Raw genomic sequence first — 7,750 nt, forward strand, 5'->3', positions numbered from 1 at the left:
GTCGCGGGACAAGTAGTTCATGTATATAATATGAGCTTACTAATTCTCCCTACTATTTACGATTTGTCGATTCGTATAATAGTAGCTCACGTTTAGATGAATGAATTTACATATCAGACATTTATTTAATAAAGCACTAATTAAACTTTTTAGTTAAGTAAACGGAGCTATAAAATATGGAACTTCGTGGCTCGCATTCATCAAAAGGAAATACACTTTAAAAGCGATAAATTTAAAGACATATTGAGAAAGAATGATAACTTAACACGTTTAAATGTTTAGATTATTAAATTAAAAATATAATATATTTAAGTCTATACAGCATACGATATTATTATATCAATAAATATAAAGGTCAGTGGATGTTACGACCGTTCGCGGAGAGACGCGGTCGCGAGGAAAACGCGTCAGCGAGAGGCGTAACTTCTCGCTACGATTCGGTGAATCGACGCCGCGAAGTAGTCGTTCCCCTGTTTCGTTTAGGATAACAGAGGTAGTTGATATGAATATGACACAGTAGTAAGTTATATTTCACCGTTTATTCCACAACTTATAACGAGGATAGTTACACTGGTGCGTATGTACGAGATGAGTGAGTGACTGAGTGATCTGCGGGTGTGTATACCCGCTCGAAGGATGTTGACCGTTCGAAGGATGCAAAAACAGTACTCTTGGGAGACGATGCTGTCTCGGAGGAGAGCTAAGGATGAGTGTGTCGAGCGCACGGGACCATCGGGTTTGTTGGTGCCGATGTTAGTTAGGAGAGTGAGTGAATAGGCTTCGTTTTAATTGGTTAAACGAAGGGTCTTAACCGCCCTCGAGAGAAAGTGGTTAGTGGGAGGAAAGTTGCAGCGTACGTGACAAAAACTGACTTTCCCTTGTTAAGCCGTGGTAGACAATAGTCTCTAGAAATTCCTCCGAACCAGATGTTTGTTTCGTTTGAAGGACCTTTTCTGGGAAATCTATGTGATTTATGGAAGGTCCTTGAAATCATGAAAGATACGCTGCGAGTATCCGAAGACATCTGGTTGCCATATTGCCCGCGGGGCAGTTCGCTGTGGAGTGCCGAAGCGTGCAGACGTGTCTCTAGTGCCCAGCGTAGTTCGAAAACAACACGTGTCGCCCAACCGTCGAAAGAGAACACAGCTAAGTGTCCCTTACCCCCTAGGGAGAAGAAAATCCCACGCACCTAACCCCAACACGAATACTAGCCTCACAGCCTCACGACTAGTTGTTCATTCCGAATTAACTAGCTCGATGATGGCCCAGCAACCGCGACCAGGCTCTCCGGAGCAGACTCGCAGCTACCCCGAGCTACCCCCCCCCGTGGCAGAAGTGTAGCAGAACTCTCCGCACTAACGACGCTAACACTACAAAGAAGAGGAAAATAGAACCAGCAACGCAAATAAACACACACAACAGGTTCGCCGTATTGGAATCCTCAAACGACGCCATGGAAATCGTAGAACCGCCATCAAACCAACACTCACAGAGAATCCCCCCTCCCCCACCAATTTTTGTGGACGACGTCATTGACATACAGACAATGACCAAGTCCCTAGAGAGAGATACCAGCAAGGAGGAATATGACCTTAAGATAAGCAACAACAAGGTGAAAATACTACCGACGAACCCAGAAGCTTACAGAAAACTCACCAAGACACTCAGGACCCTGAACGCCAACTTCCACACCTACCAACTTAAACAGGAAAGGCCTTTCCGGGTGGTCCTACGAAACATACACCACTCAGCAGACATAGACGAACTAAAATACGAACTCTCAAAACTCGGCCACGAAGTCGTCAACGTAAGTAATATAAGGCATAGAGTCTCGAAAGACCCGTTATCCTTATTCTTCCTAGACATTAAACAAAAACCGAACAATAAGGAAATATATAACATCAGTCGCCTAATGAACGCGATAGTAAAGATCGAACCACCGCTCGTGAAAAAAGAAATAGTGCAGTGCAAAAGGTGCCAAAGGTACGGTCATACGCAGAAATACTGCAACCATACTTTCCGCTGCGTTAAATGCGCAGGCTCTCACTCCACTGACCAGTGCGCCAAATCACCGGAAACCCCAGCGAAATGCATCCACTGCCAAGGGGACCACCCTGCCAACTACAAAGGCTGCCCAGCATATAAAACACTATACACGAACAGGTACCCTAAGCTCAGAGCAAAAGAGGTATCCAACCAAACACCCAGCCCGCCGAAATTCACGACTACCCCAACCCCCTCAACCAACCAAACGCACAGTCCTACCAAATTCATCTCCACCTCAACCTCCTATGCCCAAGCAGTACAAGGCATCCAAAATAACCCGAACAGCCAAAGGAACCTTCCCCAAAACAGTGACCCCAACCCACCAAACACAGACAACTCCTCAAGGCTTGAAAAGCTAATAGAGAAACAATCGGAGCAAATAAATCACTTGCTATCGCTACTAACACTCATCGTGGAAAAATTAGCACGCCCCGACTCAAAATAAAACCAAGGCGCATAGCACTCTGGAACGCCAACGGTCTAGCGCAACACAAACTTGAACTAGAACTCTTCTTAAAACACCAGCAAATCGACGTAATGCTCGTGTCGGAAACCCACTTCACCGACAAGAGCTACCTGAAAATAAATGGTTACAAATTCTACCATACCCAACACCCCAGCGGAAAGGCCCACGGTGGCACCGGAATAATAATCAAAGCAAGTATTAAGCACTACGAACTCCCATCATTCCAGAAAGACTACCTCCAAGCAACAAACGTAGCAATAGAAGACTGTCATGGCTCAATCACCACCTCAGCAGTATACTGCCCTCCCAGACACTCCATCGCCAAAGAAGACTTTGATAACTTCCTGGACACCCTGGGCAACAGATTCATAGTTGGAGGAGACTATAACGCCAAGCACATCCAATGGGGCAGCAGACTGGTTACAGCAAGAGGCAAAAACCTCTTAAACAGCATAACAAACAACAACCTCAACTACCTCACCACATACGAACCCACATACTGGCCCACTGACACCAACAAAATACCCGACCTTCTCGACTTCTTCATAACTAAAAATATCCCATCAAGACACGTCCAGATCAACTCCTCGGCTGATCTCTCCTCTGATCATTCTCCCGTGATAGCAACAGTCAGTTCAACAATCATCGAGAATACACCTAATGGCTCCATTCACAACCAACACACCAACTGGCAGCTCTTCAGAGAAGTCTTTACACACTCAACCTCAGCCTTCACCCCACTAAAAACAAAGGAAGATATCGAAGCAGCCACGGAATACTTAAACACGAGCATAATAAACGCAATCCGCCTCTCCACACCGACAAAGCCATCTAACAGCAAACAAGAATATCCCCATTACATACTAAAAAAAATAGCAGAAAAACGAAGACTAAGAAGAGTATGGCAGACCCATAGAACACCGGAGGACAAACGCAAACTTAACAACGCAACTAGAAAGCTATCCAGAACCCTAAGAAACTATAAAAACGACTGTTTCCATAAATACCTCGCCAGCTTATCCCCCACAGCCTACGCCAACTACTCACTATGGAAGGCCTCCAGGAAACTCACACGCCCCCCACAAATAATCCCACCTATCCGCCGCCCGCAAGGTGGATGGGCGCGAAGCCCCATAGAAAAAGCCGACCTGTTTGCAAAACACTTGTCAAAAGTATTCAAACCCCATTCCCCCCAAACCGCCGCGGACGTTACTGAATACCTGCACACCCCCTTCCAAATATCCCCTCCTATCGAACCCTTCTCCTCTGCTGAGACTATAGAAACAATCAGTCGCCTAAACCCCAAGAAAGCAGCAGGACACGACCTAATAGGCAACAGAGCAATCAAGGAACTTCCCACAAAAGGGATAGCACTCATCACATCGATTTTTAATGCTATCCTTCGCCTGGAACACTATCCTAAGGCTTGGAAAATCTCATTGATTACCCTCATCCCTAAACCCGGTAAACCGATATACGAAACCTGCTCCTATCGCCCAATCAGTCTTTTACCTACCCTGTCCAAACTATTCGAGAAGATGCTCACGAACCGACTCCTTCCAATCCTAGAGAACTTGAAAACACTCCCAGATCACCAATTCGGCTTCCGAAAACATCATTCTACAGTAGAGCAAATCCACCGCCTAACTCATACGATCAGCCAAACACTCGAAAAGAAAAAATATTGCTCAGCGGTCTTCCTAGACATCCAACAGGCATTCGATAAAGTATGGCATGAAGGGCTACTATACAAACTTAAAAAGATCCTACCCCACCCCTACTACTCCATCCTAAAATCTTACCTAACCAATAGGCAATTCATGGTTAAATACCTAGACGCCACTTCCGCAACATTCCCAATAGAAGCCGGCATACCCCAAGGTAGTGTCCTCGGACCCCTACTGTACTCCATCTACACTGCCGACCTACCTATATCAAATGATATAACAATAGCGACATTTGCAGACGACACAGCGCTATTAGCTTCCCACGCTGACCCGGTAATAGCCTCATCCACTCTCCAGCGAAGTCTCGACTCCATGGAAAAGTGGTTTCACAAATGGGGCTTCAAAGTCAACGAAAAGAAATCCTCACATGTAACCTTCACGCTCCGAAAACAAACCTGCCCCCAGGTCACCATCAACAATGCAACAGTTCCTAGCAGGGACACAGTCCGATACCTGGGCATGACCCTGGACAGGAGACTAACGTGGAAGACACACATCTCAGATAAAAGGAAGCAACTAAAGGACAAACTAAAAAAACTCTATTGGCTCACGGGCCGACGCTCCAAACTAAATATACAGAATAAAATTACCCTCTACAAGACCGTAATAAAACCTGTCTGGACCTACGGAATCCAACTATGGGGAACAGCAAGTAACTCCAACATTGAAATACTCCAACGCTTTCAATCGAAAACGCTAAGATCCCTAATTGACGCACCTTGGTATGTAACCAATGAAACAATACACCGCGACCTCCAGATACCCACCGTCAAAGAGGAAATAGCAAAATATAGCAACAGATACAGCAAAAGAATCAACAAACACCGAAACCCCCTAATCACTACTACTACGACGACTAGTCTATACGACGGATCAGACTCGCAGGCTGAAGAGGCACTACCCGCTAGATCTAAACGTCAGATTCATTTAATTATCCAAACTAAGCATATGCACTTACTTATAATACTTATAAATTATACCTATCTATAATAGTATTAACTTATTGTAAATAAACAGCCATGTCACTGCGCCACGCCAGAAAAATTACTGAAAATTCTCAACGCGAGAATTGATTGTAATTTCAACAAATAAATAAAAAAAAAAAATATTGCCCGCGGTGTGTGGCCTCGGCTAGGTAGTGTTACGCGACGTAACAGTGGAAGTGAATTGAAGGAGAAAAAAATTATTCGGAAACATTAAGATAGTATATTTGTCTAGAATATCTGTTGTAAATATACTCTTTTAACATCGATTGGTTTATTTACTCAACTTTGACAAGGAATTCGATAATTCCAATGTTGGAAATGTGAAACCATTAAGAATTATTTTATTTCTGTCCAAGGAATCTCTCGTTTTATAGTCACGAGTACTGCACGAACTAAGTAGATATAACACTTAAACATTTAACTAGATTAACAATGCTTTGTTCGTAGCGCAGTTCGTTCGAGATGCGCCAAAAATATCTAAGTACAAGCATTTAGAAGATTGTATATCTTACATTAACATTCGACGTAAACATACGAATAATCTATAGAACGTATTTCCTAATAATAACATATATTCTCTTATTCGACAATTTTGAAACAATTTTCATAAAATTATAAATTTCTAAAATACGTACGTGCTATACAAATATTTATATAGTGTATTTATGTGTTGTATATTGAGAGTATTTCATAAGATATGATATATTTAACATGTGACATTCGTGTTTTAATGAGTAAACCAATTGTTTACTGTTTTCGATAGACTATTGAATGTTAATTTTTAATTAAAGATACTTAAAAAATAGATACATTAGCTTTCTTACTGTTAGCATTTTCCCTTACATATTTGTGTTCAATACCATAAAAATTAGTTAAATTCTGATATAAAATGGCATTTATATTTTTGGTGTAAAATCACAAAAAAGACAGTATCAAGCAGTAATAGAATTAATATCGACTTTTAAAAGTTGATTCTTTCTAACGTATAAATAAAACGAGACAGACAAAGCAAATGGAAAACGGACTGCATTTCAATTTTGATTGCATTTTGGACTAAATTTATAGCAAAATAGAAGTATTGTTATCTAGCGTACAACATGCAAGAAAATGACAGTATTATAATTATTTAGATTCGTTACATGGGCAACTTTTTATCTGCTGATTCCTAGAAAACTAACAATCAGTAGTCGTATGAAAACATGACAAGCTTGTCATTATTAATTTAAATTAGTATTCTGCAAATGTGGTGTACACATGTATATGTATATGTATACCGTATGAAATACCCTATATATAGAGTATTTCGTAAGCTTTAAGTCTATTACTAAAAGAAAATCGGCACTTTTAAATTCATGCCCTGTAATTAAACTAAATCTTTACACAAATTATTGAATATTAAAATAAAACCATGCTCAATTATACAATACATGAAAACGTAATTAATAATTTCATTGAATTTTCCGTTAGATATTGTTCGACAACTTACGAAACATCCTGCATATAATATATTTATATACTATGTACAAACGCATTATCGAATTCATTACGGGTACTCTATTGCTGCGATCAACCTATTATGTGTATGTATATTAAATGTATATATTTTTCATATTTTCGTAACTGATATTCGACAGAAAAATCGACACTTGTATCATTACTATTTGTTTTTTTTCTTTTTTCACTAATTACTAATAAATTGTCTCTCCTACATGCTTTTATGCGCTTCGGAAAAAAATAACGTGTCTTGCTTTGTACTTTAATAAGTGGTAGACAATAGAATTATTGGTGTTTTGTTTTGAGAACTCTAAAAATAACCGATCGTTCGGTTGCTCGAGCATCCTGAGACGAAAAGAGCCTCCAATGCACCGGATGTATGCTGGTCCAGAACGTCTTTGTATTGTCAACTCCTTGCCACTTTTCCTCCGATATCTTTAATATAACTTTTGAATATCTGAATATTTTCAATTAATATTCCATTATGAATAAATATCGTTAAATATTATATTAACAGGAAAAGATTCTGAATTAAAGCTTGTTTAAATTCACTAAACATTAACAATATAAAAATATGTGCACATGCCTCATAAATAATGGCCAAGTGCAAGGAGTTGCAATTGTATTATGATATTCGAGAGATGAGTTCCCGACCCTCTCGAAATTTTATTTATAAACATACGCGAATTTTGCAATTGCAATCGCGCAAAACGCACATGTACCCTATTGCTTTTTCGAACAAAATACAATCACACTCAAACAATAAATATATTTATGTAGAAAAGAATATAAGTTCTTCATACATGACTGTGACATACTGTTTAAGGGATTTTGCACTGATCCAGAATCGTATTCTAGTCAAACTGCATTTTTTCTTTGTAGTAAATGTGATAACATGGAACATTCTTAGTTATTTTTATAAATACATTCCTCTCGAGATATTATATCTTTATGCACGTATATCTTTATATTCTTGTACACGAAAGTCCTGTATTTATTTACACAAGCGTTTTGAGTATCTTCATTACTTC

The sequence above is a fragment of the Bombus vosnesenskii genome, unplaced genomic scaffold, assembly GCF_011952255.1.
Source record: "Bombus vosnesenskii isolate JDL3184/JDL3185 unplaced genomic scaffold, Bvos_JDL3184-5_v1.1 scf7180000014535, whole genome shotgun sequence".
Classification (NCBI taxonomy): Eukaryota; Metazoa; Arthropoda; class Insecta; order Hymenoptera; family Apidae; genus Bombus; species Bombus vosnesenskii.